This window comes from Polyodon spathula, chromosome 2 (genome assembly GCF_017654505.1).
Source record: "Polyodon spathula isolate WHYD16114869_AA chromosome 2, ASM1765450v1, whole genome shotgun sequence".
NCBI lineage: Eukaryota > Metazoa > Chordata > Actinopteri > Acipenseriformes > Polyodontidae > Polyodon > Polyodon spathula.
Window position 1 is genome coordinate 41,726,882 of NC_054535.1, and position 26,990 is coordinate 41,753,871.

At 37.5% G+C, this 26,990-nt stretch overlaps 1 pseudogene; it reads right to left on the reverse strand.

The window, feature by feature from the left end:
- The window catches only part of LOC121296558, an 84,134-nt pseudogene that overhangs the window by 22,177 nt on the left and 34,967 nt on the right, over window positions 1-26,990 (reverse strand).

Here is a 26,990-nt window from a genome sequence, read left to right on the forward strand (position 1 = left end):
TAACTACGACTACTAATATTATTATTATTATTATTATTATTACCTCCGTCTCCAATCCCGTTCTCCACTCACCGAACACACAGCCCCGAGTGAAAACATGCTGCTTTTATGCAGCTGTACCGAGACTCGACTGCTAATCAATCATTCAACTGGAGTCGCGGTACAACTGCACGTGAATTAATAAAGTGCAATTCCCCATGCTCACATATTACATTTTACTTGCACTGAAGTGCTGTGCAATCCTCGTGCTTAAATACAAATATACATTTTAAACACTTGTGTCACACAGACCCGTTTATATCCCGTGTACCAATGACTATACACCAACATTAACACGCATCACAAAATACACACAAGGGTGGGCACTTTGCCACAGACCCACTTACCTGTGACCACTCTAGAGCCACCCACTCCACAGAACATGCCCTACTCTCACAGGGTTGCTGGGTAATTGGATTCGGAGGAAAGCAGAAGGTTTCAGGCAGCTCCAGGAAACTGCCGTCAGCCAGTCTCTGCTTACAGAGAATCTCCCGGGTTTGAACACCACCTCCACAGCTGCGGGAACACTGTGAAACAAAGGAAAATGATGTAGGGAGTTACAAAGGATGTTTTATTCACCAGTTGTATAGGGTGTGTAAATACATTTGCAAATTGTACCAGTAGAAACTTCCCCCTTTTTTGTTTCGTACAAACCTATGTGTTATTTAAACAGAATACATTAATAAACAATACCAAGTACCAGGAAGTGTTTAATCCTGTAATTACATCGTCATCTCAGGGATGATGGGTAGTTACAATATCACTTTTTTTTTATATATATATACTGTATATGTGTCTTAATTCAATTAAAGTACTTTAAAAACGTATAGGGATCTAAATACTTTCTCAGGAGTTTTTTTTCTTTTGTAGGGGGTACATCAAACATTTGTTTTTACAAATCCCTTTCCTATGAATCATACTTTTCCAGGATAGACCTTAATATGATTACGACTACATGCTTCAGTTTTTTCTTTCTACAACTACAACTGTTTATGGTGCAGAAGCATGATAAACTGGTTAACTCCTTGAGGTCCTATGTCAGACCAGGTCCGACATTCCAAAATTCCTGTTCCGGTCCAAAGTCGGACCCTGTCCGACATTATCAAAATGGCGTCATTCATAGGTCCCTAGTTGTTGTTCTCCCAAAAAATCAGAGAAAAGTTTTCAACGGCCTAGAGCAGCTGAGAGAAGCTTGGAAAAGCGGGGGGGGTGGGGGGGGGGGGGGGGGGTGGATCTGAGCAAAAACGCATAGTCCCTTCACACAGACATAAACAACCAAGATGGCTGCTTCTGCACCCAGCACTTAAAGAAAATCGCAGACATTTGCCAAGCTTTTTGAGACGTTATAGTCATAGAATAATGACTTGGATAGCATTGTTGAAGAGTTTATGATAAATTGAGTGATCAGGAGATGACTTATCAGTATGTATGGCTCAGAAGAGGTATGTGATAAATACAGCGAACACGTGATGCGGCAGGGCTGGAGATGCATATCCAGAAATACTATATCATACACTCACTGCAGCACTCTACAGTAGGTTGTGTGTTCTACGCACTTTAGGTTCAAGTGATGTTTAGAGGTTTTGCAATGCAGCTATTCACTTGGTTAATGACAGCACAAATACAACTGCCTGTAGGTCTACCACATGTGTCTTGAAAAATATTGTAATAATAAGTAGAGTACGTAACTTGCATTCCAGCTTGCCTATTTATTTTCTTTTTTTTTTTTAATTGTCAGGTCTAATTTGTACTGGGACGGCAATCTTATTTCTGGGTTTTAGTTATTAAATTTAAAAAAAGGGTTTCTTAATTATGAACATATTTCCTCACAGAAATTGTGATTTTTTTGTTCAACCGATAGTCAATAATGGGTAATGTAATTTCCACACAACACTTACTGTGAGTCATCATGCAAAATGTTGCTGTGTTTATTAATCCAACACAGATGGTTTGGCCTTTTTCATGTCCTGTGCAAATATGATTGGCCTGATCTGGGGAGTTGAAAATGCAATGCTCACACAGGCAAATTTGGACACCAATGCAAAAACAAAATTCACCAATGATCCTGACCTTACTTGGGCCCTTTTTCAACTGCAACTGATCAGTGAGCGCACCAAACCCTTGCACGGCAAAGTGAATTACCTGCTGCCAGTCTTGGGGGTACCAGGCGGGCGGGCAGTCAAAGCGGTTGCAGGCCTGCACCTGGGTGGGCTTGTCCGGCCGGCATTTCTCACCGCTAAGGGTGATGGTCTCGTTGCTCTCTCTGGACAGCAGGTGGGTGCATGTCACGTCCCGGGTCCGCAGGCCCACTCCACAGGTGGCGGAACAGAAACTCCACTTCCCCGTTTCCCACCTGAAAGAAACAGCAGAAAAGCATGACGCACCATACCACAGTTCATTTCCTGGCATGGGGACTAATCAATAAACCCAGGAGCTGTGAAATAGCATGTTTAGATGAAATAGAAGTCCATGCAATGAACAAAATGAAAGTGGAGAAGGATTTATTTGGTGGTGAAAAGCATTAGTAATCTTGACAAGCAGAAATGAATAGTCAAACCAAATTAAATGGTAAATCTGTTTGTGTTTATTGTATTTAAGGAGGGGAATTAGCAGGTATTAAGGAAAACCAGACTATAAAAATGTATGTCAACTGTGATAACAATAACAATAAGTACCTTCCTGGTGTCATAAACAGTCACCCATAACTATAAAACTGTTTACTGTAGTATATGTAGCAATTCTAAAATAAACTACCTTTGACTGGAAATACTTGGAGACAATGAATTATCTGTACCTGGTACAACTTACCAAAAGACAGTGTTTCATTTACATAAGATTGTGTTACAGGGCATACGCAAGAAAAACACTGAACGAATGATAAAAATAAAATAATCTGGAGAAAGAAAAAATACTTCCAACATTTTTTGGTCCTTGCTTCAGACACCTGTGCGTGAGCACAACGACATATTTTACTTATTTGGCACTGAAAAGAGGGCTCACGAAAAAGCCTCTAATTAGTCACATATTGTTTTAACACTGGGCTTCCTTCACTCTATCCTGTATAGGGAACAGTACTCTAATTAAGGGGAGTTGGATTCCCTGGAAGAAATTCTCCTGTCCTCTCCCAGAGAGAGCAGATGAGTCTCTGCCAGAATAACAACCCCTTCATTTTTCATGGGACTTGATAGAGAACATTCCTCCAAATCTGTTTAAAGTAGAATTTGTCATATCCAATCCTGTAAAATACAATACCTTCTATTAACCGAACGTTACAGGTAGAAACTGATCAATACGCATTTTATTATGCGTCTAAAACAGTAAACTCAGCTCTTAAACAGAATGAATTCAGTTGCAAGTAACAAAAAAGAAAACTGCCTAGTTTAACCACGTTCAATAAAAAGCAAGGTATTAATATAATTGCTGTAACGTTAAAGCTGAAAGATTTCTGTCGCCGCCCTCTAAAGTAAATTTGTGCTTCTAGCGCGCATTTTTTCCTGTCATTGAGAAAGCACGGTAAGAGCGGTTTTTGGAATGATGTTCTGTAAATTGCCGGACTCTGTATTTCAGTGCTTTATTTTGCAATCATTTTCTCAGATTTGCTTTGTATAGCATACGTGCAGTACAGTACTCGAGTGTTTGAGACACACTGATATACCTGACGTTTTTCATTTACAATGCCACGACATTAATAAAGTAATTACAATGTAGTATAACGACTCCCTCTCAGAGACGATATTTTTACATATGCAAATGACCCCTGGAACCAATTAAATCAGATATGACAGGTTCTCTTGTACTTAGATCAGAGCCTTGTGCTTCCATTTAAACGTGCATGACTATATGTGTCTGTATCTTCATGCCTGCTTCTGCCCTGGATTTTTTATGATTTACCAGGCATTTCCTTTATACAGTACTATGCATTTTAGTGCTTTACTGTGAAGAATCAACTGTATATCAGTGATGGTATACACCAGTTAATAGAACATGTCTCAAAAGCAAAAATCGAATTTTACAACCTGGTCATCGATTTCAATGGTTCTCCTTTGGCCATGAATCAGTTTGTGAACTGTGGTAGTAAGGCTCTGAGGGATACTATGCTGCCTGGTATTCACCTGTGTTCACTTGCTGTAATAGTTGCACAGTACCTTGGTGGACAGGGCTCCGTGCTGCAGGCCTTGAGCAGCTGAGGGGGGCGTCGATGGCTCACACACAGGCTCTCCTCCACCACTTCCCTCGTCTGCTCATTCAGGCAGATCACTACCGCCTCCTGCAGCCCTGCCCAGGAAACACCAAGGCAGAGACTCACTGTCAAAACTTTATTAACAAAAACACATCCAAGCCATGTTTCATTTTTGGCAAATACCAATGACCAGGAAGTTCTTAATTCCATAAAAAAAAAAAAAAAAAAAAAAAAACAACAACAACAACAAAAAAGCACTTAACTTTTGTGTTGTTTAAATCTGCATTTTAAAATAATTGTCATTTGTTTTTGCTTCTGAAAATTGGGATTTTCACTTCAACCAACAAAAACAGTCAATAAAACTATTATACTTTTGGGTATTTTAAAGTACTATTGATAAAATACTACATATTAAACAGTGCAGTATTAAAGTTGCTGTATTTTTCTGAGAGATACGACAAATCCAGAGAAGGTTGATTAAAAAACATATGCCCGAGGAAAGTATAAGGACAGACAGTATATGGTTTCTCTTTGGGAGCCTCTGGGTTCATCATACTCACACAAGAATCTGAGGCTCTGACAGTGTGCAAAACTGTCCATTGAAAACCCTGCTGTCAAAGAATAAACACAAACAAGCAGCCCAACAGGGACTTCAAATGGATACCACATATTGATAAATTCATAGCTTATGAAATATGGAAGCACAAGTGCCAAACTTGTGAGGGCGGTTTAAATCCAAATGATTTAGTTTTGTTTCTGACATAATTTAAAACACATCTGTTATTATTTACAGTGGGCTTCATATAGTTCAGGAGACACCTACAAATGCAATATCTGATGATATATGGAGTGACTAAAATATGACAATATCTTTGTTAAAAGTACAGGAGAGAGAATGTTCTCCTCCATCTTTTTTCAAAAGCCATACAAATAATACAAATATATTTTAATAACAGAAAAAACAGTCTAGTAAATCTAAATGAAAAAAAATAAGAAGACTACATTAGACACTGCTTCACATTTTTCATGTTTGTTTAAAACACATCAGTTTTGTTGCATCTTGACTGTGCTTGGTTCTACCAAAAAGCTACAGATTGCCTTTCATTACAATTAAAAATCTTAAATGGGATACTTGATGTATAAATCAAAATAGTCATATAACCCTTAATTGGTCAGCCTAGTTGTTTATGAAGATCACCCATAGGTGCGGTCATACACAACATCATTGTAATATACAAGAAGAACTAGCAAGATCATATGCTAACACAAGGGATTAGCTGTGTAGATAACCAGATTTAAATATGCAAAGTTAAGAACAACATATTGAACAGTTATTAGTGGTATTAGGGATGTGCTGATACTCATAATTTCCTTTAAGACATTAATGAATAGATTTATTTAATACCTGCCTAGAAATACTTTGTAAAGGCAATTACGAGTGTCAGAACACCCTTAGCACGGAATCTATTATCCCAAAAAATCAATTTAGAACAGAGACAGTTGTGTTTCCTAACTTGTGTCTTTTATACTGATCCCTGACAACCCTGCTGTATAATTACAACTGTGTTCATTTTATAAATGCCTTTTTTTTTTTTTTTTACTTAACATGTCAATGACATACTTTGTAAATTGGAGCCTGTTGCTTTTAGAACACCTGGCAATGTCACAGCTTGCAGCAACACCATGCAGTGTCATGTGGATATCCGATACAAAATCTAATCAGTAATACAATGACTTACTATGCTGTTGGGTTTTCTAACACTCCAAAGTCACTCCACCTCAGATCTATCAAGTAGTGTTTGTTGAGAGAGATGAAATACAGGATTAATCTGACCCAGTGTAGGAAACTGAAGACAGGAGTCAGAGCCAAGGGCTTTCAGTGTGTCTTTACAAAATAAAAAATGCAGTGGAACCATTGCTGCTTTGATTAAACTACATAACATAACATAACTTATCTACTCTCCTGTTCACATGCCTCCAGGAGCCAGGCACTTGGCAAGCCTAACAAAGGTTCCTGTTCTAGTGTAATAAACAGGATGCAAGATATTGGTTAGCCAAAACTTTAGAAGCTTTTTAATGGTGAAGGTGTCATAGTGAGGGTCAAGTACAGTATCAATACTGAAATGTTTTCCTTTATTAGTTTTAAAAAATACACAAACAGCCTTGTGTTTTATTTCAAATTTTAAATAACATAAACAATGCTAATTCAACCATTAAATCTGGGTTAGGACTACTGTGGATCCACAGATTATACTATGGTTCGGTTAGGACTACAAGGCCATAAAACAAACCTTAAAACATAGCACTAATGTGCATAGTATTAGTTTTGTTACATGTGACCATGGAGATACAAAAGTAACACATTTATGTGAAAAAGCAGTTCCTTCACCTTGTTCTATAATACATATTATAAAAATGGCCTCAAGGAACCAAGCACTGAAAAGCATTCCGAGATCTCATTAGCCTCATCATACCAATACTTTATTATAATATCTTATGCCTTATTAAGCACAATAGTAATCTTGGAAGGTGTGACTAGACTCATGTGCCTCACACTGCTTTAACACAACTCATGTCTTCTTGTGTGTTATTGCTTGCATATCGCACAACAAGCCTACATGCAGGTACAGTATTTATAACATCCTCATCACCTCCCCAAGGGATATTAAATAAAAGAGACAAGAGACGTACCACCCCCGCAGGATTCGGAACACTCTGTGAAACCCTCGTACTCCCAGTCGTGGAGCTCGTTATCGTCGTCAAGCTGAAAGAGCAGGACCCTGTCCTGCTCCTCAGGGCTGTGGTCCTCCCTCTCTCCTCCACAGGGTTTGCTGTAGCACTGCCGGCTGGCTGGGGGCTTGGGTCCCTCGCACTCATCGTCAGGCAGGTCTGCCACAGTCTGGGAGAAGGACAGCAAAACCTGACACTTCACTCTCCGTCGTTGGTTCCCGGTCCCGCAGGTACTGCTGCAGGGGGACCAGGCATCAGAGACGAACCTAGACACAAACACAAGGATTTTTAGCTGCATATCAATCAAAATTTATTTTATATAACGCCTTTCATAGTGGACCACCATCACAAAGCACTTTACAAGATAGTGAGGAACCATGCATAATACATAGCGGGTCAGCAGGTTGGAGAGCTACTCTGGACCTGTGTGATGAAGGGCCTTGTAGGCAAGCAGGAGAATTTTGAAAGTAATCCTGAAGTTTACAGGTAGCCAGTGCAGCTGGGCAAGACAAGGGGTAATGTGATCATATTTTTTTTACATCTGGTAAGGAACCAGCTCCATTCGGTTTATGGCGTGTGAAGAAAGACCACCATAGACAGAGTTGCAGTAGTCGAGTCGAAAGGAGATGACTGCATGACAGAATATCTCTACATCCGGGAGGGAAAGGTATGGAGGAATCTTTGAGATGTTTTGGAGGTGGTAGAAGGAGGATTTGACTACAGAGGAGATTTGGGCACTAAAGGAGAAATTACTATCCAGAAGTACACCAAGGCGTACCGTACAGTGGGGGAAGGCAGCAGCAGACAGTTTCCTAGTTCAAGGCAGCAATATTGAGATTCTTGAGCTGGAATGCTCTTTAAAAAGACGTCTTGCTTCAAAATGACACGGTGTAGTTCTGTTAATAACTTAGTAAGACTGAGTGCAGTAAATTGTATTTCCCACCATTTTCTCCCCCAAAAAGTTGATCCATTATGCATACAGTATGATTGTCTCCATTATTATCGTACACTTTAATGTTTCATTTTATATTCCAACTTTGCTTCAAATCTAGACATGAACTGTTCTTTTTCATACCACACAAAAAGACACTATATATTTTTGAGGTAATTGTTAATATCAAACAATGCCACACTGTGTAGAAAGGTAATATATTTAAATTTCAGGTCAGATTTTTACTCCAGGGTGAAATCTGAACTATTTCTTTACCAAATATGTTTATAATTGTACACTGAAATCTGAGGTTTTATGCACACAGCTGAAATGCATAAATGGCGTACACTAAATTAATTTTCTTTCTTTTTTTAAATGTATGCTATTGCCCCTTTTATATATCTGCCTCAATAACAAGCCATAAAACACTGAACACATGTTTAAGATACACTTCAAAACACAGGTACATTTTCCACTGCAGAATGCTTTAGGACCTGTACAGTTTAATTCATCCTTTTTGACAACTGCAGTAAAGTACAGGGAAACCAAGCATACAGAAGCATGATATATTGTAAGTGAGATAAATGCAATGGGTAGCTTAGGTATGCACGGCAAAACAATGAAGCATAGGGGTATCAAACCATTCTAAAACAAATCATATTAAATGCATTACAAGACATGCCAAAAGACAGGAATGCAAGCAGATGATTAAATGAGACAGTAAATCATGGTGGTGGTAAACTGTGCGAACTGACCTTTGGAAACTTCTATAGAGAAACAACACAATATACCCCTTGGTTCGTATGCACCATTACAAATCCTAATGTATTTTTCAAGGGGTTTTTTGCGACAGATCTCAATATACATGATATCTTAATGCTATTTAGTTTTTAAATGATTGGTAATGTAAATGTTGACACTTCTGCACTGTGTCCATATGTGGGTTAGGGCTTGAGAAAGTCTCTGCCAAAAATGTCCCTTTTCTTATAGCATTAATCCCCCTAAGAATGTGCTTCCATATGGCATGCAGGTATTATTGTTGGCACTAGAGCACAAATGTGTTACATATGCCATGATTATTTATATCTTACACATTAAGGCAAACGTAATCTAACAGTGTGAAACACAATACATAATGCATGTGGCAGATTTTTGGATAGTACAGCACATACAGCAATATGAAGGCATACCTGACAAACACTGCATGGACTAATCTACCCAAGTTACATAAATGTTTTATTATTTTGCTTTTATATAATTAGAGATGGTTTAATGAGCTGGACTGTATGTGACTGCCTTATAATTTATTTTACACTAGATTTGTAAAAAAAGAAAAAAACAACTAAAGTAATCATAATGTTTTAACCAAAGCACTTCATAATTCCAAGACTGTATTCCTGGTGGGTTGATATAGGTAAGCAGTAGATCCACTTCAGGTGAAAATCGAAAAATAAATCTGAATTATTACATAACAAGTTTAGCCAGCAGTGTTTATCCATCATGGCAGTCATTAAAGGGTTAATTACACGTTTTTTCTGGGAAGGTATTGCTATGGGTGGGTTGTCACTAAAAGCCACCAATTACAATTTTAAATCACATCCCCATTGTAATCTTAGCAGTAACTACATGTATAATTCCACGCTGAGTGTAAAGTCAATGGCAAACAATTCTAAACGTTTAAACCACAACAGAATCCACATAAACAGACCAAATAAGTTAATATGAGCTTTTTGGTATAATAAGTTTTCCGTGGCTTTCTCTAATCAAGTGTATTTTCTCTTGCACTCTTTGTATGACAGTCTCGACACATTTCACTCCATTCCACTGGATTAGAGGTAGCCACTGAACACTTATAAACATACTGTGGCACTAGCACTGAGGCTCTGCACATGTAAACAGTTGTTTGAGTTGTTGTAAATTAAAAGTTAATATCTTTTTTATTTAAGTTTGCTAGGGATGGGGTTAAAATCCCATTTCTGCCAAATCCATGTGCGGAATTTGGCCAGGTGTCGACTAACTGAACTGTAAACACAGTACACCCTCGCTAACGAAACTTCGGCTATAACGAACCTGGCCCCTGGACCCCAAATAAAAAAAAAAAAAAGATAATATAAACACGCACTGTCAACATCCCGGTCTGTACGCACTGGAGACACGCACAGAAAAAAAATTAACAAAAAACACTTTTTTGGCTTGTTAAGCAATGTCAAACTTTACATGTCGGAATAATTTGGAATAAAAACTCAGTTTGAGATTCTTGCATGTTGGATTAAGATTTGGTGCACTTTGAAACGATTCGTGTCAGATTGATTTTCAATAAATAAATGTTCCGCTTCAATTCAGGATTTGTGCTTTCTGTACTGTGTTTTAATGTATAGTTCTCTATCAGTTCTCCTTCAGCAAAACAAGTTTCTGGAAGAGGTCATCAAACAGCCGATTACTTTGGGGGCTGAAAATCAAGCCAGCAAAAGAGAAGAGACACTCAACAGGAGCCAAGGAAGGAAGAATGGTAGTAAAGCATATAAACAACTTCTTTATGAAAGTGTATTGCTCTAAAGATGCCACATCCTTCCTTGGGTCTTCAAAAAAATGAAGGATCTCCAGCTCAGGTTTGTTGCTTGTTGTCGAGAGAGTACTTATCAGGGAAATATCTTTGCTATCCATAAAAACAAAGAAGTCATCTTCTTCCTCTTCAAGGGGTCTCCCACTAGAAGATTCTGATACAAGACCCAGATCTTCAGCAGCCTGAAGCATTAGTCGATGGAATCGTCGGGTGTCTCCAGAAAGACAGTGTGGTAGCCAACGCATCATTGTTGATTTAAAGTTACTCCCAAGACGAACTGGCGTGTGCTTGTGCATTATTTATTTTTTTTAAATCGAATACGCAATCACTATAATTAAATTTTATACAGCTGCAGTTTAATATTTAAACTATTACTGACAATGTATTTTGGAGTATTTTGAAATTACAAAATACTCAGGAAATGTATTTTCGATACAAAACACTAATTATTTCTAAATTGGCATTTGCATTACAAATTACAAAATACAAATGTAATAAAAATACGTATTTTAATTACATGTATTTTCGATACTGCCCAACTATGTGAACATGTATGGGTAATTCTACTTGTATTCACAATATCATCTCATTAATTTACTCCAACAGTTTATCGTTCAAAAAACAATTGTCTCAGTGCAGTATATTTGTTGCACTATAAATGTGTCTTTTTGTTATCGGCATAAAAAAAAAAAAAATTGCTAAATGATATTACATTTGCCTTATCGTACATGCACAAGTCCTAACTAGAATCCGCTTATGTTTTCAGTTATAGGTTTTTGGCACTAGCCTACACACACTGTTTTTATTGGGGAAGCACCTTCCTGAATTTATAAAATGCCTCAGTGTCTAACACGCCCTCAATATAAAATATCTATAACCCTTTAATAAAGTATGTGCCCAGGGGAAAACAGAAATGATAGGTTTGACAAAGAGCTTCGATAGGAGAGGTGTCTCATAAGATGCTTGTCACAATCCTATAATTTCAGTGAAAAAGAAAAACACACTGAGAAACTTTAAAAACACCAGACAGGCTTAAACAGAGTAATCACTCATCTTCCAAGAAAAGAAGCAGGAGTTAGTTCAGACAAGGTGTTCTTTAACTGTGTACTCACGAGGGTTCCTCAGTCACAGCTGCTCCCTCCTCCAGCTCTTGAGCCTGCTTGAACCAGGGCAGCTTCGCCTCCACCGGGAGCTTCTCTACAATACAGCAGCAAACACCATAGCAGGACACCACAGCCGGGTCTCTCGCAATCTCTGTAAATCTTAAAAATCTTTCTACACTTCATTCATTCGGGTTTCATCCATAACTTTAAACACTTTAAAAAGGTTAAACTCTGAGTTAAGAAAAAGGCAAGCAGACAAACGTTGAAGCATTTGTCCACTTAATTTAATTTGCTAGAAGCAATGGGCTCAATGTACAAACTTAAAACTAGGATTTTATTTTTAAAAGAAAAGTTACATTTTTGTATGCATTAAACCAAAAAAAGCTGATATTATCAGCTTTTCTGGCATGTATGTAACTCAGTGAACATCATGGTGCTTCCTTTCCAAAGAACCAGCCTACCTTTTGGTTTGTAGCAGGGAATAGTGACAATGCACTCCTCTTTAATGTGAGGCTTGGTCTTAGGGTTGCAGCCCCCCGCATGCAGCCCCCTGTAATCGATACAGAGCACCACTCTGTAGCGAAGGCCCTGTCCACACGTCACTGTACACTGCAAGGAGCACAGAGCAGTCAGATGCAACACTCCACTCAACACCATTGCAAGGTGCCTCATATAGAACACAACCAACATTGTTCACAATGGACTATTTGTCATTTCAGTTGTCAAATTTTATATATGTTGTGCATAATTCCAATACACAAATGACAATGTGGCTTGAAGAGCAACATTTTAGAAATGCATTAAAGTCAGGTATTTCTCGTCTAAGTTGATGTTCAAGGTTAACTAAAACACAATTGTTAAAATAAGCTCATAACTGAAATGTGACACAAACTATTTTAGATTTTATTTACAAGCAATCATCAAATGCATTTAATAATAATAATAATAATAATAATAATAATAATAATAATAATAATAATAATAATAATAATAATAATAATAAGTCTATGTCCAATGTAATTATATGCACTTGAAGATATAAACTTATTGTACTAATGGTTAAACTATTTTTGTAATATTTCATATTCTACTATAATCTTAGCAACAAATGCTGCAGTCAATTGTTTGAAATGTTAACAATGGCTTGGTTTAAATGCATGTGAAAATTGACTCTACAGTCATGACTGTGTGACGTTGTCACGCGAATACATCGTGAAACAGCAAAAGACATTTTGGCAGCGCAATTTTAAGGGCAGTGCCCATCGCTTTCTCACGATAAAGACGGCTGTAAAAACCCACTGAAACCGAAGCAGGAATTGTGCTTATGGCTCACATGGTTTCAGCAGTTAAGATCCTGTTCTTCTGACTTAATCTCACGTAATCTCCATCAGAACATTCTAAGTAGTAAAACTTGTACTTAGTACAAATTATATTTTATCCCCTCCCCTAAATGACTATGAATTGAGTAATTTGCATTGGTATGGCAGATTTTTTTTTCCTAAATCAGAACTGCATTTCAACGCATTTCCTGAAGAGTATGGCAAACACACTGTGACGAAAACTGTCATGACTTGTGCATGTAAACGCCGCCATTGATGACAATGATTTTGAAGGGCAAATCAGGATTTTTATAGAAAGGTACAGTGTAAGAAAACCACAATACAAACACAATGATAATGTCACTTCCTTATACTTCAGTAGTCTGACAGAATTGCTACTTATATTTTTACAACATTCACACACAATATCCTAATAGAGACATATATTACTCATATCATCATAGCAATGGTTAAAAAAATAAAATAAAAATATAAATAAATGGATTTAATATATTTTTATAAGTGTTTTATTTATCGCTGCTGCCAAGACAAGCATTTTCAGAATGAAGAATGTATTAGGTCAACAAAAGCCTGTATTTTAACAGCCTACAAATCTGAGTCGCATGTCTCGGGCTGTGTTTGCGGGAGAGGGAAATGAATAGACCCATAAAATTATATTGGCAGTAGCTAAGGAGGTTGGTTTGTTTACCTTCCATTAATGCCAAACAGGGAACCCTCTGGGCTAGCTGCTAGGGTGCACAATTGTACAGTACCTCAATTGAATATTCACCCCCTCTTTTTACTGTTAAAAAATAAAGGAAAGGTTGAATTTTAATGAAAAAGAGCACATATGCTTACTGTTATTTTTTTTATTTAAGTTATCTATTTGTGGGGTTTACCTCTGCTGTTAAATTTGTTTCCAAAATAACAAGGTTTATAAAAACAAGGTTATGTGTGTTTTATTTTTTTGTCTGAAGAATGCCTTTTTGGTGCTGCTACAAAGTACTAAACAGAATGGCCAGGGGAATGAGGGCTCATAAGAATATTGTCCAACTCTACATCCTTTAAGAGAGTAAAACGTGTTAAAATTATTATTATTTTTATTTTTATTTTTTAATAACTGCAAATATTGCATATAATGGAAAATATAATGATAAGTGGCATTTGAAGCTATATTGAACAGTTGCAAAAATTGGGAGAATTTTTATCAAAATATTAGTTTGTAATAAAATAATTTTAAAATAATGACCCCTATTAGAAAGGTTAATTTAAAAGGCCTGTTCTCTCCCCCCACTCCCAACCCCACCCCAAAGCTGTTTTCTTACGAGTGTTTACAGACATTAACCCTTTCCTCAAAGTCTGCTTTATCTTAGTTCAGTATGTTAACATATGCCATTGGAAAATCACGTTGGAACCTGACTGGACTCCCAGGTCCCAGTGTATAAATACATTTAAAAAATATGCTTTGACCCAATTCTCCTGTATACTCAATAAAGGAATTCCATTTTTAATTATATCTTAATTTCGACAGATAATTCAGGACTTGAAAGGGTGTTAAAACAGTTATTTTGAAAAATGAAAATATACCTAACTTTCACTAAAACTGTTGAAAAAGGTTGTGTAAACTGCAAATAGATTCAATGAAACAAAAAGGGCTTAAAGAAAGCTTCTGATAAAACACTCCTTAAAACTACCATTAAAATACTTAAGTGAGTAGGGCCCAATGCCCTAGTCAGTCCTGCTCTTGCATTTCCACATATGTACTTTGGAAATACCATAATTTTTATGGTATGTATAGATGTGAATAGTCTACATACAAACATTAAAACAGAGAAGATGTTAAGGGTTCGCCTGTAAGAAATACATTACGTTGCATTGTTCTGGAAGGTCATGTGATCATTTAACGGTTCTCCAGAATGACTCATATATTCTTCATCAATTTTGAGACTGATCCTATTGAAACACCGGGCAAGAGGAATAAGACTTTTTGGGCTCATTAGTAAGTGTATATTGTCCAATCTTGAATAAGGACATGTCTGCCTACTTGTAAATGTGTACCACATACTAACTGCAGCAAACTGCATAAATAATGTACAGCCAACGTGCACTGAGACCATGTGACTGCCATTCACTTTATTCACAATTACGTTTCAAAACCTGATGACTGCATATTACTGTACAATTATGCATTGCTAAAACAATGCTCCCCATTAGCAATCCATACTTTACTAGAATAAACTAATAAATAGAAGTTTCGTTACTTGACACTGGATTTAAGTCTGGTGAATTTTCTGGTGCCATTCAAGACAGCATCTCAGGTGTGCCTGGCCTGACAACATTTTCAGACAACAGCCACCGGAAAGCAACTCCTGTCATAAGAGAATCATGGCAGACCAAACTCCAGCTGTGAGCAGTGTATTGTGACAAGCAATAGACTTGATACAGTGGTCCAAATCACTGAAACTCCTACCCACTTAAGGCCATTCTGTATTTATTTGGCCAGTCAATTCATATATACTGTAATTAACAGTGGTGTTTAGGGATTGAAAGTCTCTCAGAAGTGACTCACCGGGGACCACTCCTGTGCAAGCCACTTGGGGCAGTCAAAGATGTTGCAGGGCTGGATGATTGGCATCTTGGGGGTGTACATGCACTTCCACTCCTCCACGGGGGTTATGTTGCCCTGAATGTCTTCCTCCACGCAGGACACAGAGCGCCTCTGGATCCCCCCGCCACAAGTTTTGGAGCAAGCCGTCCACGGGCTGCTCTCCCATCTGACAAAACAACACTGCCCATTACAAACAACGCTTTGCTGGCCAGTCTCATGTGCTTGTATGTTTATTAACTCTTCTGCTAGCCTATAAGCTTTCTGAATTTGTTCTAATGAAAACATCAGACTTTAAGTATTTTTGCAAAACCTGCGTTTTTCTTTTCATTTTAGTATCATAATAATTTAAAAAAACAATGTTTTACTTCAATTTTTTTTTTTTTTTCATTCTCGTAGAATAAATAGATATAATGATCGATGCAAGTCGTTCACAATTAAATAAACATGTATAAGATACTTTTAGCATGCATTAGACTGCAGAAAAAAATCGCTTGAACTGCAAAGCACATGAACAAACTTGCTGTTCTGAATTTTCCCCTTGTAAACAAGTAGGGGCTGACAGTTAATTGAACTAGCGTTAATATTTATAATAAATTATCACAATTTACTGTAGAACCTGTTTTTCAAATGCATGTTCTGAAACTTCATGGTTTACCAATTAGTAATAGAATTTGCCTTCCCTAAAATTGCAGCCACACAGTGGAACTCCGTTTATCCGCGTGCTTGGTGAGACATTGCGTGTGACTAAAATGCATGAATAAAATTAGTAATAAACTAGTAACGTAAACCAAAATTAGCGTTTACTGGAGATGCATGCAATACAATATATTACACAGACAGAACAATGTTTTTAAATTATTTTAATTTGGCAGCGATACTCCTAGCAAAATCTTTTCAAAATGATACACCTCCAACCAGTTTCCTTAGCTTTTTCTGTTACCAAAAAAAAAAATACTAATAAGAAATATATATTGCAAACAAAAATACAACAAAGCTACAAAATCATAAGACACTAAGGGGTAGATGTAGTAAGATGGGCCAGTCACAGCGCAAACATACTGCAGTTTGCATTTTTGTTGCGACAGTTTGCAAAGTATACATTTTGTCGTATGTACTAAGAGAAAATATGTTAATGAAAAGAGCCGCAATATACTAATTTTAATATCTGTTGCGTTCTTAGTGAGATCTCTAGCATACATTGTGAGTGTTGCGTGACATTGTTCAAATAAAAAGCAGGAGTTGAATTGTGGTTTGCTACCGCAGGTGCCAGGGGGATAATGTCTATGCATGCAAGGGTGCAAGAATCAAAATAACATTGTTTTTGTTAAATGTAAACATCATATCTGCAATGCATTCTGTTCTGTCATTTTACCTATTTTAATTCTGTTATTATATATATATATATATATATATATATATATATATATATATATATATATATATATATATATTATAACACACAATAGAGCATGGTCCTATACAGATACTCAGAATGAGTTGCAGGGGTTAGTGGCACATGTGTTACGTTTATTGCTCCGAACACGCTGAGATAACCAGAAATGTCATAGAAATTTGTTTCCAAGGATTATAAGTAAGTACACCCCGACTTTAATGAAAATTAGATACTTGGGTGTTCTCCTGCAAAATGCATTGAGCACAATTGGCAATACACAAGAAATAGCGGACTGGGAAATGTGCTTTCAAAGATTGTTAACAAATTGATGCAATTGTAAATGTCGCAATTGTCGGCAGCTTTAGTACATCTCATTATAATACAGTATGTGTGAACCCTCTTTTCTCCGCCATCTTTTTGCACATTTATGAAGGAACGCCTGTAATTACATATTCAAATAAACAAGCCTGCTGTGTAATTTAATTGTGTCTTACATTTCAACAAAATATGCACCAACAGAAGTGTTTATTTTTTTCATAAAAGCTTTTTTAAAAAAAAGAAAAAAACTATTCACTGCTGCATGTCTTTCTTTTGAACCTTAAGAAAGTCCATCATAGTTTTTTTCAGTGAGGCAAACTATGTTTGCTAGGCTTCACTAAGTAACTGCCATAGGAGAACTCATTTTACAGAATCCTTCTGCTGTTCATACCAAGACATGAATCCTCACATCTGTAGGGCTGCTGTCTTCACGTCGACTCCATGGGTTAGAGCAGGGGTTCCCAAAGTTTTGGTGATGAAGGGCCAATTTCCAGAGGTTGCATGGGATGGGACTTTACAAAATGTCCTCGCGGGCCACACTTTGGGAACCCCTGGGTTAGCTTGTGTTTTTGTGTGTGTGCGTGTGCGTGTGTGTGTGCACCGCGGGCATTAAGTCTACATTGGCAATAATGTACTGTATTTTAGAGAGGAAACTCCTCAGGGAGCCGCAGATAACTTAAGTCACTGATGAACAGGGCGCGGATAAATGAGGTTCTACTATATATCACAATTTGGAGATTTTTTTTTTTAAATCTAAATATGTTACACTTGTTGTACTGGTAATTATTAAACATAATCCCCTGAATCTAAGATTTAAAATATACATTTTGTTTAAAAAACTGACATTCATATTATCACGTGACTGTTTCTTGTAAAACTGCTGTTTACTGCTGAGACTGGTATTCCTTCACATTGATTGGCTGCTGTACGTACCGTGGTAGGGGGTGGTAGAGGTCATAGGGCATGATCTCCTTGTAGCCGTCACTGTTAGGAACAATAATGCCAACCCTCTGAGTAGAAGGTATACACAACAAAATAAACACTAAATGATCACATTACAGTACAGTACATGGCTCTACACCTTTTATACAAACATATATACAGTACCTAGACCATCAATGTATTGATGTCAGCTTGCACAAGTTACCTCATGTATCACAATCAGCAACAATTAAAGAGACACTATCAATGGTTTTCAGCTTGAATGATATACTGTGGAAGTAGAAACTTTAGTTTCACTAAATTAGCAGTGCATTTTAGTCACTATCATTCAAGTAGCTGGAGTAATGGAGTAAATCAAAGTTTATAGCAACGCAGTATTTAGAAGGTACTTTGTAACAGCTCCACTTAAGATTGCTAAGGCTAACACCTGCAGCATTTGCCTACAATTGCCCTTAGTTTTTAAGAGTTATAATGCTAGTATTTACGAGAACTGTCTACCTACCTGACTGGACAGGGGTCCATGTTACACTCTCGTAGCTTTGGTTTGGGTTTGACATTTTCAGGGTAGTAGTGGCAATACTGGTCAGCTACCACACGTCCACTGCGCAGGTCAAAGCATTCAGCGGAGGTCAGCTGGTAGCCTGAAACACACACGTTCAATTTAAAGTACTGGACACACCTGATTATGGGTTCTTGAGCTCTCTTGAGTATCTTCATTACCTGAAATGAAGGTGTATGGTAGTAAATTGAATACAAATTACTCAAATCTTCGAATGCTAATCCAGTGACAGAGAGTAAAAATGTCCTTTAATCATCATAGCATATATAACAGGTAGGGCTCTTAATAGTTTAATTAACCATTTAGAATTGTCTCTAAATGTTTTATACAGTGCTCCCTCTATATAAGGTGACCCTATAGTAAAGAACTGGTTATAAAGTGGTAAGCTCATAACTTCTATTGCCCCCTTAATGCCACTTGCACTACAAAGCCTTCCAACTACAGCATAATACCCACTGCCTCACTTGTCTTTTTCTTTGTATGGTAACATCTGTTTATATATTAGGTAGATAAACAGTAACATAAAAGAAATCTGTAAAAGTAAAGAATAAATCACAACAATTAGCAGTTGAAAATAGTCCCTTACCCCCACCACAAGTGGCCGAGCATGGAAAGAAATCTGTTTCCTTCCAGCGATGGATAATGGGCTGGTAGAAGATGAACTGGACCATGCTATCTGAGGCACTAATGTAACGGATCTGGAATATCAATCAGGATAATAATGATGGATAATGAAGCACACATATTTCCAAAATTATGAGGCCAGAAAACTTAGCCAGAGTTTAAAAAAATATATATACAACATTTAGATAAGGCAGAAGACTCATTTTTATTTTTAGTCAGTTTATCAAGTTACCTGTACAGCATCAGTGCACAAAAATATATGCACGTTGATCAATATTAGCCATTTCAAACAATATTTTGATGCGCTGGTCAAGTTATTTGTCATAAAAGATTTAAAAAGCTAATAAAACGTTCATTAGTTCTGTTACATAAAAAGAAAACCCATTAGATTTCATGACCCCAAATTCTCTTTTCCATGTTCGTTGTTAGTCAGTAATAAAACAGGCTGTTCCAGCAATTCTAGCCTCATATTAAAAATAATCTTCATGATCACTGCCTAGATCCAGAGAGCCCTGCATGGTCAATGAAAAATGATATCCAATTTGGTACCTGGAGTTACCAGCCAATACTGAAATAAAAACTCTTTCCCTCAAAGTTTGGTGACATCAGATATAAAACTGCATTGTTTGGGAATTCTAGGAAAGTCGCTGCCACTTTGATGCAGAACATACAGAACAGAATTCTCAGTCTGCCTGGCATCACTGGAGAGCACACAATTCCTTTACCTTGTCTTTTCTTTTTATTTATTTTCAACTTTTAAAAGAAGAGTCTGCATTCATGACCTTTTTTATTGGCTTTTATAAGTAACATCTGCAACAACTTATTTTCTTTCAACAGAGTTAATGTTTTGCACATTTCTCAGATGTATTTCATTAAGGAAATTCTGGCTCTACAATCTTTGATACTTGGGGGCTAGATAATAATCACTGTCTTTATTTATATACTGTACTACAGTGGCTTGCCAAAATTTGGTAAAGTAGGCAAAATAAGAAAATCCTGTGGTCTATAATGTAGTCAGATGTATGTGACTAGTGTGAATCTATTTTAGCAGCAGAACCCAGAACGACTCAGAATGATTACAAACACTGTAAACATGTGAAAATGTAAAACATCTATTAAAATGACATTTTAGGGCACTTAAAATATGTTTTAAGCACTCCTACACAAGTTACTGTAGCCCCTGTATTTTCATTTATAAAAAATGAAATAAAACTACTGCTGAAACCCTTCACTTCTTCCCCACTCTGGACAGGTTCCACATTTTCCCGATTGTGACGTGCCTCTGCTGCTTGAATTATAAGGTTAATTTGGCTACAAGACATCTTATGAAAACTAACAACAATTGTCCGATTGGCTGACACAATGGTGTGGCCTTGAAAAACCCTGAGGATCAAAGCAAAAGTCACTGGCCATGGGAGGGGTTAAATTCTTTGACGACTTCAAAGTAAAAGATGTTCATTTTCAATACAAATGGAATGTGCAATTGCTTCCTTCCTGCTGCCCCAGTCCAACATTATTCTAAATTGTATGTAACGTCGCCTCATATCAGTTATGAAATATTGGTCAACTTTAAACCATGAAGCATCCTGAACAGCGATAGTAATTTAGCTGCCACAGTCAGAATGTTTTAATTTAAAACCACTCTGAGTAATGACAAAATGTATTATTCCAAAGAGTTGTGATATCTGGGGCCAGATTGGATTCATTTACAGGCATCAAATGTCATTGTTTTAACTGCACTGATGATTACAGTCTTTTCACAAAAAGGGGTTAAGCCTTTTGCAAAAGCATGTAAATTTATTTATTTTATTTATTTATTTAGCATTTATTATAATGCCTTTAACCAAGGCGCTTCACAAGTTTTAAGAGTTATGTTCAAAATGAGAAAAATGGGTGAATGAAGAGGCTATGAATATTGGGGGAGGGTGAGGAGATTAATAGCTATATGAAAGCAAGGGCCAGAGGCCAGGTCAGGGTAGGACAGGCAAGGTCAGAATAGGAGGTCGGGTGCCAGCAGTAAGGGTAGGATGGGCTAGGCAAAAAAGATGGGTTTTAAGGTTGGAGCAGAAACTGCGTAAAGTGGGTGACTGTTTTATGTTGAATGGGAGTTTATTCCAATGAAGGGGAGCAAGTAGAGAGAAGGAACGGAAACGGGATTGGGCAGCTGGCGAGGGTGAAACAGAGAGGGAAATGTAGTGATTGGGAGCGTAAGGGATGGGGAGGAATATAATAGGAAATAAGTGCAGTCAGATAAGGTGGGGCAAGCCCATGGAGTGATTTATATATTAGTGTAAGGAATTTGAACATGCAACAGTGGTAAACAGAGAGCCAGTGTAGCTGGAGGAAGAGAGGGGAAGTGTGGAAGGAATGGGGGAGGTTAAATATAATACGGGCAGCAGCATTTTGAATTTGTTGAAGTGGTGTAAAGGCGTAGATGGGGAGACCAAGGAGGAGGGAGTTACAATAGTCAAGCCAGGTGAAAATGAAAGAGTGGACCAGGAGTTTGGTAGCCAAGAAAGAGACTGAGGGGCATATTTTGCGGATGTTGAATAGGTGGAAACGGCAGGTGTGTGTTACGACCGAGATATGGTCAGAAAGGGAGAGGGTGGAATCGAATATGACCCCAAGGTTACGAGCAGAGAGGATTGCAATGAGGGACAAATTACCTTACTTTTTTTAGATCTAAATAAAAACATTTAGCTTTATGCCAATTCATAATTTGAAATTGGATTTATCAAATGAACTTTCTTTTAAGAACATTTCTAAATTGTAAGCATAAAAAGTAAACTCTAATACAATAGTAAAACATGCTTTCACAAAATGACCTGCGTTACATTATAAAGACATTGAGTATACAGCATGTGACAGGGTAGTGTCACGGTCCAGGGTGGCTACCAACAGAAAGGTGCAGGTTTAAAGTGCTGTTGCGTACTTTATTACACAAAAACAAACATAACACAGGAACAAATAAACACGGCACAAGGGCCAAAACAAAACAGGCTGGGCATTCGCCTTCACTACAAAAATTGTACAAAAATCACTGTACAAACTCACAACCAAACAATTTTGCTTCCTTTTTTTTTACATGTCCCCACTCCCCAGTTAGCCCTCAATTATCTAATTAGGGAATGGCCACACCTGCCATTGCTAGTAAAATGTATTTTCAAGGGGTAAAATGCAACATTACCTTGAAGTCATGAGTAATCTCGATAAATACTGTACAATCTTTAATGTTAATGGGATAGGCATTTAAAAAGAGCCTTACATTTTAACTGCAATATTACTTTGAACTACTGTGCAACCATGTGTGTGTTCTAAGTTATAAAAACAGTTAATATCTGTTTAATATCATAGGCACCTGTGGTTTTAAAAAACACCAGCTAAGCAGCTTATCTGGACTGCTGCCCACACGCACACTATTGACATTTTAGGGCTTATGTCCTGCCACACAGTACCATACAGCCAAAAAAAGTAGATTTATACACCAAATATTATAGAAATTGAAAAAATCTCCAACTCTAGACATATAGAAACCCAATCACTTGAGAGGCCTTTTTTTTTTTTTTTTTTTTACAATCTATTATCGTACTAGAGTTCTGAATAAATAGAGCAGCTCTGAAAACCATTGCCAGCACTAGACCATAAAAACTGCATTTAAGCAACAGGAAAGCACTCGCAAAACACTGAATTAATGCATCTTAACAAAGGTTCAAAGGTAATTAAGAGGCCCACCCAATCAATAAAAGAAAACAACTACTTGGGCCTGCTTCTTGGGTGTCAGTATGAGGCACTGCATCTAGGCCATCTCTGCGTATTAGGTATTCATGAATCATCTGTCTGCTTTTGCGTGGCAAACACATAAGTAATTCACACGTGTGAAAAACCCTAATCTGACACATGAAAGTGACTTTCATTTCCTTGGAGAAATACCACAGGACAAAGCAGGCGGCGAACACCTGCCGCAAAAAATTAAATCAAGCACACTCACACTGCCCAAACATAATGGTTGTATACAAATTAGAGAGAGTGATCTGTAAGGAATAAGACATGATAAATGCCTCCTAAGGCCTGGAAATGGGGGGGGGAGGGACTGCATTAGAGCAGTAACCCTTCATACTGTTAGTCTGCTCCAATACTTATCTCCCTTTTCAGTGTGGGGAAAGCCACGCGGTGTAATCTATGCATGTAGGTGCCTGATCCACTTCCAAACTGTCGGCCTTATTTTGTCCCCTCTATCTACATTTAATGAAGTGCTTTTAAAAGGTGCCAGATGTACTGAGAATTGAAATTGGCTGTTTATACTCATTTAGGTCAACTTTTTAAAAGCCAGTAAATGGGTTCGGTAATAAGAAAGGACAGTTTTGAGAAAACGTACTTGCTTATTAATTCGTTAAAGACTGCTTTCAACTTAAAATTTTAACTGTATGTCCTCCTCTGCTTTTCGGGTAAAGTAAATTTACATGAAACATAATTTGTTAAATTGCTTTTGGAATTAATTCAGGAAGAGTTTCTAAAAGTTACCATGCTTTTAAAAATCAATCCTGTAGCCGGGAAGGTGAGTGAAATTCTACTGCCAGATTCCCCGGCTAATATTTTGCCATGGATGATGCACACCTGAGAGGAGATGCCAGTCAAGATGTCCATGAACCAGTTAGTCTTTCAAAGTGAGTGCTCAAGTGATATCGGTTCCTTAAAAGTGACATGAAGTCAGCTGTTAAAACTGGCCTCTTACAGTACTTTCAAACTCGTCACTTAGACATCTTTTTTTTTTCTTTTTAAATCCTACTGCTGATTCATAAAGTCCTCAATATATTTTCATTACTGGCCTACTAAAGATACTGTAATTCAAAAAGGACATTTGGCAAGGTTTTGGAGCAGCAAAAAACATACTTGATTAAATTAATATTAATAACTTAGCGCTGAGTGAATCAGTTTTTTGTTTTTAAAAAAAATTTCTCGTTTGTGAAAAAGTGCTCAGTTAGCAGCACTGGGGACAAAAGTCATCTCTGTTATTTACAGGGCTGGGATAACAAAATTAATTTGGGATAACAAAATTAGTGGTAATGAGGTCTTCCCCAATTCCCCTAAAAGCGAGCCCTGACAAGAAAACTTAGAAGACAATACAGTTTATTGTTATAGAGTCTCTGCGTTTAAGGGTGGGTAAACAAAAAAATATAGGAGGGCCTAAATCAGAAGTGAGAGAATTGAATGAAAAGGCAAAGGAACATTTTCTGAAAAGAATAAATAAACAAATAAATGTCCAAAAGTATTAAAAATACAAAACTATACAATACAAAACAAATAAATGTCCAAAAGTATTAAAAATGCAAAACTATACAATACAAAACAATTTACAATAAAAACTTTTAAAAGCCATTGGCTAATCAATCCCGCTCAAAAATAAGCTATCACAAACAAATATGTTTTTAAATTTGATTTAAAAGATTCAACTGTGCCAGCATTCTTGATATTACTCGGGATGGAGTTCCAAAGGCAGGGAGGATAACAACAAAAGGCCCTTGTGCCTCTTGATTTTAGATGACTTCATGGAACTATCAATAGTTCAGCATTCACTGATCTCAAGGTGCAACTAAGACAATAAGGCACTAACAGTTCCTGTAAATATAAAGGCCCCAAACCATGAAGGGCCTTATAACTAGTAAGCAAAATTTCAAAACCAATCCTGAATTTAACAGGAAGCCATTGCAGTGATTTAAGGAAAACACACAAAAAATAAATAAATAAATAATACATGCAACCTAGTTGTTTCTTGCTTGTATTATACAGTTGCAACTGATTTATTCCTTTCAACTAGAACTTTAGCAGAAACCCACAAAAAAAAGGACAGTACTGTTTCACTGCAATGTGTTACGGGTACCTAAAGTTACCCTGATATGCCAGTTTATTTAGTTATAGTTTAATGGATTAAATCAGTTGAAAGAAACGGGCCAATTCATCCACCTGGTGAGCTGCTAGAATTACGTTCTTTATCAGACCTCCAACAATGCATTAACTGAGGGTCGGAATGTGACGTGAACACACACAAATGCAGGTGCACAGGTGTTTTAGTTAAACTGTTGTAATGCAACACTTAAAATCCAAGCGTTGTGGAAACATGCAGCCCTTAACTCACACGAGAGACCTGTACTGTGTATTGTTTTATATGCCTGGAGTTCCAAGTAATTGCAACAGTACCCTGTAATCCACCATAACCAGCACTAGACCATCAAACACTGGTCCATAAGCCCAGCGATATTAAAACAGTTTGCTGCAGCGTCAGCGTTGATGAAACTATGCTAGTTTATATACATTAAGGACTAAACCTATTGTATTTCAGTGTGCTTGTATTGTATAAGGTGCATGTACAGCATACAGTCCAGAAATATGTTTTGCATTATGTCAAATGAAACTCAACCAAAAAAAGAAATATGATACAAATATGAAATCTGCTGAAACACTGCCACAGGTGTTACAGATACGATTCTGAATAAGATAAGTCACATCTGGGTTTTATTGGACTATTTTACAGCACTGAAGAATCACCCTTGGTTGCATCAACCACCTATTTTTTAGGGGTGACCCTGGATAACCACGGAAAGGTAATTGATGCAGTCCAGGGTGATTCTCCAGGCCTGTATAGTGCTCCAATAAAATACAGCTGTGATGTATCCTCGTGGGGTACAAGCAGGGTGGGACAAAGCAACTTTGTATTCTCGTGGCCATTTGGCCACTAACTTTAAAAACCTGGTGGACAAGTGAACAATATGGGGACAATATGAGGAGACGTATATATTTTGCACACACACATTGCTTTTGCATGCTTTTCATGTAATGGGTGTTTATTGTCTTTAAATTGTGGGAGGGGAAATATATACAAAATCATTCCAGGGAACTTTATTTTGTGCATAAAATGGCAGTGAGTGAAGTATATACATAAAATGCCAGGACGTAGAAAATCAAATGCCAGGGAAGATACCTCTATAAAAATTCCGGGGAAGTGAACACATTTCTTTATTTTTCAGTTACTGTCATAGACAGGCTAAAATACTCAGGGGGACATGTCCCTGCTAGAAAGGTCAGCACTGACCAGCTTAGAACAATCTGGTTGTTGCTGATCAAGCTGGATTGGAGATGGCAAAGCTGGTAAATAGCCAAGCTGGTAAACCTGCATTTTAGATGGTCGTGCTGGTAAAACAAAATGATGGCTGCAGGTGAAGCTGGTCTGGAGATGGACACGCTTTTAAGTGATATAGCCTACTGGTCATACTTGACAATGTTTTGTTGTGTGTATAATAAATGTTAACATTTTCAGCATGGAGAATCCTCTTAAATGAATGGCAGTGAATGAATGATGATGATAACAACTGCAAATGCAGATGATTTATGACTGTGAAGGGCGCACAGGGCCAGAGTGAAATACAACTTTGGCCGGAGGCCTCGTCCATGGGTGCCCGATGGCTACCTGCGCGAGTCCGGCTGGAAATACATGAACAGATACATGCATCCCAGTGCTGCAGATAGGATGTGGCTATGAGCCACCTCCCCACAAAAGATGAGCCCGCAAAACCATGAATGGAGAATAATAAATAATTAACGCAACCCACAATTGCACGATAAAATTGGCCGGAGGCCTCGTCCATGGGTGCCCGACGGCTACCTGCATGAGGCCGGTTAGAAAAAC